This window comes from Oryctolagus cuniculus, chromosome 10, assembly GCF_051225735.1.
Source record: "Oryctolagus cuniculus isolate XC-2025 breed Fujian yellow rabbit chromosome 10, ASM5122573v1, whole genome shotgun sequence".
NCBI classification, from domain to species: Eukaryota; Metazoa; Chordata; class Mammalia; order Lagomorpha; family Leporidae; genus Oryctolagus; species Oryctolagus cuniculus.
This window is the reverse complement of record NC_142876.1, coordinates 80,365,805-80,380,702: the sequence shown is the minus strand read 5'-3', so window position 1 is coordinate 80,380,702 and position 14,898 is coordinate 80,365,805. Positions and strand designations below refer to the sequence as shown.

Here is a 14,898-nt window from a genome sequence, read left to right as displayed (position 1 = left end):
ATTCGTCCCTTCATTCATTCATTAGTGACTGCTATAATAATAAAAATACTGACTCACACCATGAGAACTTGGCTAAGTGCTTCCAATGGATTCTCATTTAATCTTCCCAATAACCCAATGAGGAAGTGAATATAAGTTCTATTTTTCTAATGAAGAAAATACAACCTGGACAGGAAAGGAGACTGTGCCTTATTAATTGTTGCTTTTCTAAACAAGGAAAGATTTGAGTAAAAATTTGAATGTAGGCACTGTGATATATGCAGGACATATGAAGATGATTTAATCATTATCATGCTTTTGGAAACTTTGTTGTCTATTAATGGAGGCAACCAAGTCAATGGATGCATTGTCTACAGGTATCCTTCTACGCCATCTCTCATCTGATTTACGTGAGCCAATATAATTCTCCTTAATGACTAAGATTGGTCAGAATTCTCCAGTGAGTCCATGGCTCAAATGAAGGGGCAGAAAGGATCCCATGTATGTTTAAGAAGATGTTTGGGTTAGATTTAGAAATAATTCCATCTTTCTCTTTCTGAGCAAAAGTTACTTTTATAGATTTCAAGCAAACTAGTGAAGTGCCTCAGTTCAGAAAAGTTCAAGTTCTCTCCCCCTGAAAAATGAGAAATCTATTGAGATATTGTTATACCTAGGGCTGCAATAATTTGAGTCTTACAGTTTGTCCCCAGTGTTGTGTCTCAGGTTCATCTCCAGAACTTAAGTCTGAGAAATTTCTTTTCCCCAAGTGCTGCACAATTTAAAGACCATCCCAGAGCAGGACCAGGTCAATCCAACGTTGTAGGCAGTCCATTTAATTCATATGCATATGAATGTTAGGCTGTTTCAGTGTTCTTTTAATGTTTTCTTGGAGGTGAGTTTGTTTCTAGTCAGTCTTTCAAAACTAATCTTTGCTTCTCTTTTATTGCGTTGTTTCTTTGACATTGCTTTCTCAATCTTGATTTTCTACCTTTCCTCTCTGACCCTCTCATCATTTGCTTTCTTTCTATAACCTGATATGGTACCTGCATTAGAAACATGCCAGAGCATAGTACTTACAGTTTTTATACATTTTTCAGGTATCATAACCTCTATTTTTTATTGCAACAGATATAGTAGAAAACACCACATTAGTGTAAAAACCTAAATCCTGTGTGTATCTTTATCACTAACAAGTAGAGAGAAACTAATAGAATATGGATGAAACTAGATTAGTAAACTTCAGTGAAGAGCCAAAATATATTTTTTCTAAGTTTCTAAATAGGCTGGTTGAGACCTAAGGTCTCTACACAGAGTAGACATATTGTGTTCTTCCTAGATGTTCCAAGCATATTACTATAGCATAGAAGTAATCCCACTACATTTATAAAGATGGTTCTGTCCTGCAGCTAATGTTGCAGTCTTCCTGGCGAGGCTATTGTACTTCATTATGTTCTACCACCTATTCTGGAAGCCGTTTGGATGGGCTCCAGATGTTCCATAAAAGATGGCACTTTCTATAAAGAAAAACACTTGGTCCTCTTGTTGGCAGCACTTAATGAGTGTGTTCTCTGACGATCGGAAAGCACCCTGCAGAGCATACATTTAACACAACACCGTCATTTCCACAGTGCTTACTAAGTGTCAAACTTTACAACCGTCCCTTTGCCTTCTCAAGTACCAGAGACAATAATAGGGTCAGTGAGAGAGTTTCCTTCAGTACTTAGGAATCCATCCTCTGAGACCAGTGGAGTTACACATCAGGAGAAAATTTGCACCTTTTTTTTTTCATTCATTTAGATAAATACTCCTCATAATACCATTTCCAGTTCTGTTTTCTATTGAAACACTGCAGTTGATAACATCACTGTAATTTTTGTAGTTTTTTTCTCTGTTACCCATCTGACAAAGAAGGGAGCTAGCTGAAAATGTATGTAAAATTAAGACATAATATTATATCTTCTTTTATTTTTGCCAAGGGTGGGAAAACAGATTCATTAGTTTTGATTAAATACAGGTTTCTAGGAGGATTTTTAATAAATGACGTGACAGTGTTACTAGGTATACTCAAAACAATGGAGGTTAAAATTGTTTGGAAAATATACTTCTCTAACATACCTTGGGTATTGGCAAAGTTACAAGTAAATGTATGGTAGATATTTTTTCAGGATAAGAAAAGGATTTTCAAAGCAGGTATGTCTTTTCATGAAATACCTTTTGTGCCATGATGAGCTAGCCAACAAAAGAATTTTTTTTGGTTTAATAAGAGAAAGTAATTTATAATACTGATATGTCAATATGTTTTTCAATAAACTTTTCCCTGGATTTTCTTGAATTCTCGGCAGTGTAAGAATTATAATTATATGTCTTCCTCCCACTTTGAAAGTGGCACAAGGTGCTCATTTGCAGAATTCTGCCGTTCAAGTCGTCACTAGAATAGAAATGTCATGACTCAGTTAACAATGCTTTGTTATTCACATTGATCTTTTTTATAGTGTTCTTTATCTCAAAAACATTGTAAATCAGATATCTACCTCCCACTCTTTTGTTCATTTGCAAATTTTTATTATTATAGTTTAAGAAAGCAGTGGGGTGTCAAAAGTCGGTGTATACTGTTTATGTTCTCTCTGCTTCAAAATCCTATTCTTTGTAAAAGTAAAGATACCAGAAGCATGCCTAATCCCAAATGCTCTCAAAACTTCTGCCAAAAAAATTCTGTTTCTCTTCTTGGCCAAAAGAGGTGTAGTGTTTCTTGAACCCACAAAAATGAAACAATGGAGTGAAAATATATTTTAATGATAAGAGCAAAACACTTCAGAGCCACATCTATATTAAAACTGCTTTTCTTCAATTTAAGATACACAGTGGTGCTATTGTTGAAATAACTGTAATGAGCTACATTCAGACAAATGTTACTGGAAAGAGGTGTGACATCATAGGACTTAAAATGGTGTCATCAAATCTTTATTCATTCACTGACTACCAAGTGTCTTTTGATATAATGCTTATGTGATTGAAAACAAGGTAGGGGGAGTGAAACATAGCACCTTATGCCTCACTTTATCTCTGTATTGAAAAGCATGGTAGCATGAATTAATCAACATTCATTTAAAGAAAAAGATAAAAATTGATCACATTGCACAGAAACACCATGAAATACTCCACTTAACAGATGACTACAAAGTAAGACAGAAATCAGTAGTTCATTCTCTCATTTGGTAAACATTTATGGACTCTATAAAGTGCCAGATAATATGCTAGATGCTGATAATATACAAAGATGATTAAGTCCTGGCCCCTGCCTCAGACTTTGTCTTTTGTGGGGTGACAGGCACTCAGACAATTTCCAATAGCATAGGATAAGCTGTATGACAGAGGTGTGTTCACAGCTTTCTGTGCGAAGCTCAAAAATTTCCGGTTCTGCTTGCAGGATAGGATCTTGAAGGAGATGAAATATTCACTGGATCTTAAAAAATTTGTGTGGGACAGACATTTGTGCTAGTGCTTGAGATGCTGGTTAAGATACCTGCATTCTATGTAGAGTACCTGGGTTTGGTATCTGTGTCTGATTTCTGACTCTAGCAAACTGCTAATGTAGAGCCTGGGAAGCAACATGGATGGCTGGAGTGACTAGGTTCTTACCACCCACTTCAGAGACTTGGATTGAATTTCAGGCTCCTGGTTTAGCCTCCAGCTGTTCCTGGCATTTGGGAAGTGAACCAGCAGATGAGAGCTCCTCTCTGCCCCTCAAGTAAAACAAAACAAACAAAAAGAGCCAATTTCCAGGTGGCAGTTAAGAACAAGGATAATCTTGGCAGAGGAAAAGTCTGTAAAATATGAAAAGTGTAAAAAATAGTACTTAGCAGAGCATGGTAGGAAGTGAGGAGAGGAGAGAGGAATTTATCTTTACCTATAAATTTCAAACTTTGGCCTGTAGATATCAAAGAGGCTTGGAGCAGGAACTCACAACTGAGAGGGGATGGATCCCAAGGGATTATATAGACACTTCCCCTCAATTCCTAGAAAAATGTCATTATAAGGGACAAAGTAGACTGAATTCTAGTCATTCTATTTGTCTATTCTCCTCCAGCTTAACCTGTAAGCCAATTACAGTCTTCTTATTCTGTTTTTTTTTTTTTTTTTTTCCTGTGCTACTGTGATATCAGTTGCTCTGGTTTTTTGTTTATTTTCCATAATTCTTCATTTTACCCAACTGGTGAGAACATTTCAGGGAAGGGGGTGTGATGAAAAGGACAAAATGCTGCAAAAAAGGGCAAGGATACCTTGAGATGAAAAGCAAATGTCAGACTTTGGCAATGTGGGGGTCACTGCTAACTTTTGCTAAAGAATTTCCAACAGAAGGGCAAGGCTAAAAGATCAATTGAGAGGGCCGAATGGGGGAAAACAGAAATAAGACCATGAAAGTGTTGAACATACTCTTTCAATGGGCAGTAGTAGCTAAATATTTCTAGAGGTTTTTGATAAGACAGAGAATGTTGTAGGGTTTGGAAGGTATAAACAACAATCCTCACAAAACTTGATGGGCTAAACACTGTTACTACCAACATTTCACAAATGAGGCAGCTGAGACACACAAAGGGAAAATAACTTGTGAATTACAATTGTGATGGCATGTGGCAGAGGTGGAATATGATCCCTCATTCCAGAGCAGAGCCTGTGCTTTAAACTTCCATGGTGCACTGTCCCTGATAAAGTAAACTGAGTTGGTAAATACTAACATCAATATAGATGTATTTTCAATAGTAATATCAATAGTACTCTACTATTATAATAGTACTATAGTAAGCAACACAAGTGATATGCAGTGGACAAACTTCAAGCATAATCAGATTGAATAGGTCACCATTGTTAGAATATCATTTGCTAAATATTTTAGTATTTCAAACTATAAAGTCTTAATTTTTAGAAGTTTTGATATCAAGAAAAACATCTTAGAGGTGAATATTAAAATAAGGACAAAAACATTACAATAATGCTAAAATACTGAAGGATACATGGCACTGTATTGTTTTATGTTTCACTATAAATGGAAAGTCTTGACTGCCCTCCTCAAAAAGGGGGGGGGGGTTTAATCACAGTTTAAATTGAACAGTAGTAACCCATCTTCAGCCTAACTGTTCTTTCCTAACTCTAAAAAGAAATTGTCTTGTAACTATTGTCAGACTGTTAAAAAAATTAAAGACTCACTGATATAGATTCCAAGACTGAGTCTTTGACGATAGTCCAAAAGTTTTAAAGAATCCCTGATATGCTTGTTCTAAGTTCTTTTTCCTTATTCTTCCTTCTAAATTAAGTAAATGAAAGGAAAATGTTTCTAGAGTCAATTTGCTGTAACACAAATCTGGGAAAATGCTTAATATTGTTGGCTTTTTACAAAAAATATAGTGCTAAATGTTAAAAAGGGAAAACTCAGGAGGTTTCTACTTAAATAAGGAAAAATAGATATTTCTTCCATTATTTTTTTCATGAATCATTTAGTTTTTTTTAATTTTTATTTATTTATTTATTTATTTATTGACAGGCAGAGTTAGACAGAGAGAGACAAAGAGAAAGATCTTCCTTTTTCCGTTGGTTCACCCCCTAAATAGCCCGCTAAGGCTGGTGTGCTGCGGTCGGCACGCTGCACTGATCCGAAGCCAGGAGTCAGGTCTCCCATGCAGGTGCAGGGCCCAAGCACTTGGGCCATCCTCCGGGGCCACAGCTGAGAGCTGGACTGGAAGAGGAGGAGCAGCCGGGACAGAATCCAGTGCCCTGACTGGGACTAGAACCCAGGGTGCCAGCACCGCAGGTGGAGGATTAGCCAAGTGAGCTGTGGCGCCGGCCTGTCATTTAGGTTTTTTTTAATGGATAATAATCAAATTTCAGTTGTATTTTGATTTTCTTTACCTATGAAAATATATAACTGGGTCATACCTTGAAGTTCCTTAATTCCTTCAGTAAATGGCATTGACTGTCTATAGTTGGCATACACTGTTTATGTGAGAAAGAAGTCAGAAAACAGACCTAGTTCGTTAGCAGAGTCCAAAGAAGAGTCACTGAGAATACCATGTAATAAATGCTATGATAAAGATTATGGAGATATCTATATAGGCACCCTGCTTAGCCTTCATAATCAAGGAAGTCTTCCAAAAGAAAATGAGGGGCCAGCACCATGGCACAGTAGGTTAATCCTCCGGTTCTAGTCATGGCTGCACCTCTTCCAATCCAGCTCTCTGCTGTGGCCTTGGAAAGCAGTAGAAGATGGCCCAAGTGCTTGGGCCCCTGCACCCACATGGGAGACCGGGAAGAAGCACCTGGCTCCATCTGTTGTGGCCATTGGGGAGTGAACCAACGGACGGAAGACCTGTTTCTCTGTCTTTCCCTCTCTCTGTCTGTAACTCTACCTCTTAAATAAATAAATAAAAAATGAAAGAAGGAAGATGAACCAAGTGCTCTACCTTGAGGAAGAGTAAGAAGGATATGCCTTCTCTTCTATAAAAAAAGCATTAAACATTTTTTTTTATTTTTTAAAAGTTATCAGCATCCCAGTATACATGTAAAGAAGGGGAAACAAATTTTCAGAGATGGTAAAAATTATATCTATGAAAAACCCAGAGAAAGTCAAGGGAGGTGAATGTATAAAAGTATTTGGTGATCAACAGTGTCAGTCATTTATTAAAAATATTATACATGCAGAAAGATACTTATTTGCATATATTGGTAAATCCATTGCTCTAGATGTGTCTAAAGAAGACTGTTTTTTTTTTTAATGATATATTTGTTTATTTGAAAGGCAGATTTACAGAGAGAGAGAGAGAGAGAGAGACAAAAATATCTTCCATCTGCTGGTTTATTCCCCAAATGGCCGCAATGGCCAGGTCTGCGCCAGAGGAGCCTGGAACTGCATCTGGGTCTCACACATGGGTGTCAGGGGCCCAAGCACTTAGTTTGTCTTCCTCTTCTTTCTCAGATACAGCAGGGAGCTGGATCAGGAGTGGAGCAGAGGGTTAAAGCCCCAGCCTACAATGCTGGTTTGAGTCCCAGCTGCCCCTCTTCTGACCCAGTTCTCTGCTATGGCCTGGGATAGCAGTGGAAGATGGCCCAAGTCCTTGGGCCCCTGCACCCACGTGGGAGACCTGGAAGAATCTCCTGGCTCCTGGCTTCGGATCCGCGTAGCTCTGGCCATTGTGGTCATCTGGGGAGTAAACCCCTGGGTAGAAGACCTCTCTCTCTCTCACACACACACACAGTTTACCTGTCTCTGTAACTCTGTCTTTCAGATAAATCAAACAAATCTTTACAAAAAAAAAAAAAAAAGAAGAAGAAGAAGAAGTGGACCAACCAGGACTTGAACCAGTGCTCCTAATGTGATGCCAGCATCATAGGTGGTGGTTTAACCTGCTGCTCCATGATGCTGACCCCAAGAAAATACTTTTAATTACTATTTAATTACTTGAATATAATTCATAATTAAAGAATTATGTTGATGACAGAATGATTAATGTGTATCTGGCCAAACCTACTTCCTGTTTCTGGTGCACAGTTGAACTACCCTGTTTGAGCCTCTTGGCATGTAAATGGGGACATAGGGATAGTTCTGGTCCAAAGGGTAAGTGCAGAAATGATGTGCCTCACTGAGAAGCAGTATGGGGGCCACAAGATGGAAAAAGCCTGTATGTCTAAGTTTTCATGTGGTAGAGAGCAACCCAGAAATATATATCTGCAGTGAGGTTTTAGTGACCAAAAATAAGCTTATTAAATTAGGCTGCCAAGAGGGCAAGCATTTGGCCTAGTGATTAAGACACCAGTTAAGATGTCTGAGTCCCACATTAGAGTACCTGGATTTAGTATCTGCCTAGCGTTCCTGATTCCAGCTTCCTGCTAATGCAGACCCTGGGAAGCAGTGGTGATAGTTCAAGTATTTAGGTCTCCGACACAAATGTGGGAGACTGGATTGAAGTAGTAGCTCTAGGCTCCTAGTTCTTGGCCAGGCCCCAGCTGTCACAGGCATTTGGGAGTGAGCCAGCAGTGGGAGCCCTCTTTCTCTATTGCTGTTTTTCTGCCTCTAAATTAAATCTATGAATTTTTAAAAATATACAACTAAAATTTGGGGATCATTATTTATGGCAGCTATTGTCAACCTGGAAAGCAACTCATGTGAATTAGTCAACAAATGTGTTTTGTATTTATTCCAGAATTATGATAAAAATGTTTAACAGTTATTGATTTCCAGGATTTTTACAAAGGACAAAGCACATATTGTATATTGGTACTCTGAGACATGCTATGTGTTAGAAACTTTAAGGGCTGGTCCAGGCTGAAGCCAGGAGCTTCTTCCATGTATCCCATGTGGGTGCAGGGTCCTAAGTACTTGGGCCATCTGCTGCTGCTTTCCCAGGTGCAGCTGGGAACTAGATAGGAAGTGGAGCAGGCAGGAATTGAACTGGCGCCCATATGGGATGCCAGCGTTGCAGGCAGTGGCTTATCCCACCATACCACAGCCCCGGCCCTAAACCCTTATTTCTGATCGCTAGAACTATTGGTTCTCAAAACCTCTACCAACTCATTGTTAGTGGTAGACAAATGATAGATGAATCACACACACTTTAAAAAAAAAAAAAAAAAAACAACAACAACCCTAGCTCAATGGACATTTGAATAACAAAATTCTCTCTTGACACTGGCTGTCAGAAGTTGTCTATTTGCTATTTATAGCTTACTATTGGTTTCAGTTAACAACAAAATCTTTGAGCTATGATAACAGCAAACTGAAATTTAACAGTTAAAGCTTGATTTTTTTGCAGACACCTCTAGTAAATGGTAGTTTGTCTATAGAAGAGTTTATCTGATCCTTTCATTCTCCGAGTTTTGAAGACAATGCTTAAGGGTGAGACCAAGGACCAAGCACAAAGGCTCTTCCAAAAGTTTATGGAAAACATGTATTCCAAAAAAACTATTTATGGCTTTCAAAATCTTTTGTACCAAAATGAATTTATAATTCCATATTCCATGAACTTCTGAGGAACCCCTGAAAGTACTCAAAGATAATAATGTCCCATGCCAACTCTGCTCTCTGCTTGTGTTGTTAGAGGGTCCGACACAGCTGTTTATTTAAAAAGGTGAACTTCAGTTTGAATAAAAAGAGCGTAACCTGAACTCGATGGGCATGTCCCCTCATTCCAGGGCCTGCGCTAACCTTCAGTGGGCCTGGCAGCCAGGAAGCAGCACTGTGTAGCATCATAGGTTGCTTGTGTTCTGCCTTTGTAACACTTTCCTACTTTCCTGACAGATCAGCCCTTTTGTTATCAATTGTAAATGTATTGAAAACACACAAGGGCATTTGAGTATGTGTATCATGCATGAAAAATATTATTGCCTGACAGGCTCCAATTGGCAAGTGAAAAGAGGTTTTATTGAAGGAAACAGCAGTCGCAAACAGCAAGCAGCACACAAGGAAAGTAATTGTTCCTTTAACAGGGGCGGCTCCTGCCCCTGCCGCATCCACACCCAGAGGACCCGCAGACAAGCAGCCAGCCATCTCTCTCTGGGATCAAGCTGTCAATGCAAACTTGCATTCTTTCTTTCACTGAGCTAAGCTCTACCCCCAGAGCTCCAGACGCCTGAGTGAAAGCTCTGAAAGAGCTCCCTTCTAAATTGCATCACACGTGCGCCCTACTCTTCAAATTGACAGAACAAAAGAGCCAAATTCTGAAAGTCTGGTCTGAGTGACTTAATAGTTTGCACTGGGTGATTACCTCTTAATGGGCTCGGGGAACAGGCTAGTGTCGTTCTGCTGCTGCTGCTGAACTCAGCCTCGCCAGGTTAGTTACTAAATAAGCGAGGTAGAGACATACAGGGAGAGAGAGAGAGTGAGAGAGAGGAAGAGAGAGAGAGGGAGAGAGAGGAAGAGAGAGAGAGGGAGAGAGAGGGGGGGGGGAGAGAGAGAGAAAGAAATAGACAAGCCAGAGAAAGAGAAGAAAAGGGATGGAAGGAGGCACCACTTCTCTCCTTCACTCCTATCAACTAGTGGCAGTGACATTTCTTGGACCAGTAGTCATAAAGATCATTTCTCATCTGGAAGGACTAAGCAGGCCTGTTGTGACATATAAGTGAGTGTTTTTGCATTCCAGAACTGATACAGTCTTGTTTTCTTGATGACTCTTTAGCGCTGTTGGCCCACAATGTGTTACTGTCTGCCCCTTCCACCTTCTCCCTGGAACTGTTAATGAATATGTCCAAGACTGGCGAGGATCACTTTATTATTCTGACCTAATGAACTGGGAGATGTGATTTCCAAGTTCTGAGGCTGGCACTGTGACACTGGCAGGGTGACATTTTCACCTCAAGGTGCCCCATCTCTATACTCAACATGCTTGGAAGAATAAATATTGTTCTGTTCTGTGAGATGTGCACCATGTGAAATGTTAATGGTTTTAAGCGGCCTTGGACATACAAAGTAGCTATTATTATGACTGTTATTATAAGGTATAAAATCTCAGAGAGTGTCCTGTTGTTACCCTTCAATCTCATGATGAGTGCACATGTATTGAGTACTGCTGTATTAGTACCACATTCATGTGACTGGATATGATGATGAAGATCTAGGTCAAAGGCATTGATTTTGAGACTCTCCAATAAGGGAAATAAGGATTATTCACAAGCATAATGTGAGAGTGCATGTTGTTTTATGGACTACCAGTAACAAATATTTGTTTCTTCACAGGATCTCACTTGCTGTTGTTGAATTAGAGATTTTCCACTGTCTTCCCCAGGGTCATTCATTCTTTTGTATACAGAAGGAAAGAAAAAAAAATCATTTCAAATCATAATTGACTTTACAAGCTTGTGGCTTTAAAAATTCTATATTTCTTCTATAAATTCATATAAATGGAATCATTCTGCTTTTTTGTCAAGTTATCATATAGTGTAATTATTTTTAGATTCATTCAGGTCATAGCTAAATTGTTCCTTTTATTTTGATGAGTAATATTAAATTGTATAATATGCCATAATTTAGTTTGTTTATTCACCTGTTTACAAGCATTTGCACTATTTTCAGTTGTTTGTTATGAATAAGTTGGTATGTAAACTATGTAAACTCTCTTGAACAAAAACTCAGGAGTACAAGGTTGGATCAAATGAGAGATGTATGTATGTCTTCTCACTTTTGACAAACTTCAATAAAAATTTATAAAGAATAGAGAGATTAGAATCATATCCAAGAAAGCCAGGTGAGGACCCAGGAATATCTGAGTGAAATGTGAAAAAGTGTTTGCAGTGGGTGATTGACTGTGAGACAATTCCACTTTTCTGAAGTGTTCTAGACATTTAAACAAAGAGTTGACACATAAGTTGTATGCTTATTCATTTATTAAGCTCCTTATTCAACTAATGTTAATTGAAAATCTACTTGTCATAAGTACTAGGATGTCCATATATCTACTTTGTAGCAATGTGAAGATTTACAAGGATCCTCTGTAATCTACCCAGAGACCAGCTTTTCTACTTACCCCCTCACTTCTTTGCTTCCTTTATCTTAAGCAAGTTAATTTCTTCCAATGGCTCCTAGTTTTTCAGATTTTGTTCAAATTGTTATTATGTACTTTGCCTCCCCTTCTCCATACCTAGCTAGCTCCTTTTTAAAGCCTAACTTGAACATCTTCATCCTGAGAAAAACCTCAAGGTTTTCCGATTTATCTGGTCTAGAATGTAGTCTGTACATCACATTCTCTAACACTGCAAAGGTGATTCTATAGCCAGACTTGAAAGCCATTATCCCCAAATGATCTTTATTGCTATAATTTCCTGTGCTTGCACTTTCATGCAAAATTTACCTGTTCCTTTACATTTTTATCCATACCTATCAGAGGAAAAGAGGTCCTCCTTTTAAAGGTGAGCCTTCAGGGATGGTGTTTAGTCTAGTGGTTAAAATGCCAGTTAAGATGCCTACATCCCAAATTAAGGGACCTGGGTTTGACAGTTGGTTCTGGCTCCTGACTCCAGCTTCCTGCTGACGTAGACCCTGGGAGGCAGTAGTGATGACTCAAGAAACTGGGTTCCTGGTGCTCACATGGAAGACGTGGATTGAATTCTCAGCTCCTGGCTTTAGTCCCAGCCAAGCCCTGAATATTGCACACACTGGGGTAGTAAGCCAGCAGATGGGAGTGCACTTCCTCAACCTCACTCCCACTCTTGTCTTTCTGCCTGTCAAATAATTTTTTTTAAATAGAGGTGAGCCTTCACATCAAGGTTTTACATCCCTATCTCATTGACAATCCACAAAAAGTACTTCATCTGCCATCATCCTCATTGTATCTTCAACCTTGTTCTACTGATGTCTTTGTCCCTCTGGATGCTTACTTAGATGTACTAGAGCCTAAAAATTCTTCTACTAGGTTTCCATCATCACATTCCTCTGAGGAGTACTTAATATACTATTTCATTCTCTCCTCACTCCTTAATCCTTCAGAATTGGTTTGTATCCTCACATAAATGAAACTAATCTTTCAAAGCTCGTACAAGAATACATGCTAGGTGCTTAATAAATATTTGTTGAATGAATGAGTAAATGAACAAATGAATACCTGCGTCTTTCTAATCAACAAATTAATCATCTTTAATCAATTCCCATCCTTGAAACAAGGTCAATTAGGCCCATTACACTGTCCTTTCCTTCTTAAAGGTAGAATTGTGTTCTTTTCCTATTTCATATCTTTTCTTGTGACTCCATTGCTGGCCAGTTCTCAGGTGGCTGTGTTACAGAATATTTAAGGGTTGTGGCAGCAGATAAACTGCCATTCATATTAGGTCCTTGTCACTTCAGAGCTGAATGACTTAGGACATATTGTCCCACCCAACTAAGCCTCATTTTTTTTTTTTTTATCCATAGAATGGTGATAATAGTATTGCTTCAAAGGTTGAGTGAAACTTAAATGCCATTGGAAAGACAATGAATGCTCAGTGAATGTTAGGAGGTATTACAATACCAGTGAATATAAGCTCCCTGTGGGCTATCACCATGCTATTTTTTCCCATCATAGTGCTTCTGTCCTCTACACAGTATTTAGCATTGTTCCCCTTCTCTTAGTGGGTGATCTTTTCCATGGCCTGCACTTCGGCCATCTGCACTCTTCCCTTGCTGACCTCATTTATTCCCCAATGTCCTTTTGACCTCATTCATTTTTCAACCAGCTCCTTCATGTAGATGACTGCTGAACCTAAAGTTAGGTTCAGCCCCTTGTGATCTCCAGACCTAGACTGTTATCTTCTAGACATTCCCCAAAAGAACATCCCCAAAGATATCACTTGATTTTTTTAAATTTTTTTTATTTTTTGACAGGCAGAGTGGACAGTGAGAGAGAGAGAAACAGAGAGAAAGGTCTTCCTTTACCATTGGTTCACCCTCCAATAGCCACTGTGGCCGGCGCACTGTGCTGATCCGAAGCCAGGAGCCAGGTGCTTCTCCTGGTCTTCCATGCGAGTGCAGGACCCAAGGACTTGGGCCATCCTCCACTGCCTTCCTGGGCCACAACAGAGAGCTGGACTGGAAGAGGGGCAACCGGGACAGAATCCAGCGCCCTGACCGGGACTAGAACCCGGGGTGCCGGCACCGCAGGCGGAGGATTAGCCTAGTGAGCCGCGGCGCCAGCCCCCAAAGATATCACTTTCATACCTTACACTCTTGTACTTAAGAAAAAACTATTCTCTCTCTTTAATTCTTATGGTTTATTCTTATATATCTATATCTTACTATCTATATATTTGCTTATTATACATATATATTTAAATAGTTTCCAAACAGTTTATGTGCTTGTTTATTGGTTCTATCATAATCCAATCTGCAAAATGTTCTTTTTCCCAATTTGTAGCTTAATAAAGTAGTTGCTTTTATTATTGACAAGCAAAAATGATAACATTAACCTTTAAGAGTCCCTACTCCTCATTGTGCCAGTAATTGGACCCTTATTTTATAAGACAACTTGCTTTTATTTATGCAAATAGTATTTTTTAATTAAACAAGCAATATATATTGGGGTGGGTAACCATTTTTCTGCCAAGGGTCATTTGGATATTTATAACATCATTCATGAGCCATACAAAATTATCAACTTAAAAATGAGCCTGCTATAGATTTATTGAATTTTGAGTCCACCTGTGGTTGCCTTGGCAGGGCCAGACCAAATGATTTCACAGGTCTTATATGGCCCATGGGCCAGACATTCCCCATTCTGGATAATTTTTATTGTGAATAATAATAATAGGTTTCATAATAAGTCTAAAAGGCAAAAATCTCTCCTCCACCATTGCAGCTTGCCCCATTCCCACCACTCTTTCAGATTTATTTGATTCTGATTATCAGTTCAGGAAAAGCCTTTCCAGAGCTTTTACATACATTCATGAACATATGCATATTTGATTTTTACTTAATGTAAATGGGGCTATGCTGTATTTATTAATGGGAAACGGGATTTTTCCTCCTTACTAATATAACTTGGCAGTGTATTCAGTTAGCTCTGCCTAATCCTATAGACCTACTACACATTATTCTCTGTGCAGATGCACTGTAATGTATTTAGCCATACCTTTATTGATGAATGCTTACAAATTACTTTGCTATGTTTATTTATCATTGCTCTCATATGTGCCTATTCTTTTAACCAAATATGAAAGCACATTTCAACTTTTCTTTCTTTTCCCATTTCTTTCAGTTAGACTTCTGCTTATCCTCCAAAACCCAGCTTACATGTTAATTTATACACGGAGTCTTCTGTGCTATTCTACAAGTCAGCTCTTACACCACCTTCTCTTCCTTCTCAATCCTTTGAGGATAGACATGGGAGTTTTTGTATTCTCACAGAACTAAATTTAGTGTTCTACAGATAGTAGCTTCTGTATCTACTTACTACATAAACTAATAAATGA

At 38.7% G+C, this 14,898-nt stretch overlaps 1 protein-coding gene across 2 annotated transcripts in view; it reads right to left on the bottom strand.

The window, feature by feature from the left end:
* Positions 1-14,898, bottom strand: part of MDFIC2 (MyoD family inhibitor domain containing 2) — a 123,227-nt gene that overhangs the window by 33,181 nt on the left and 75,148 nt on the right. The gene's annotated exons all lie outside the window — the stretch shown is intronic.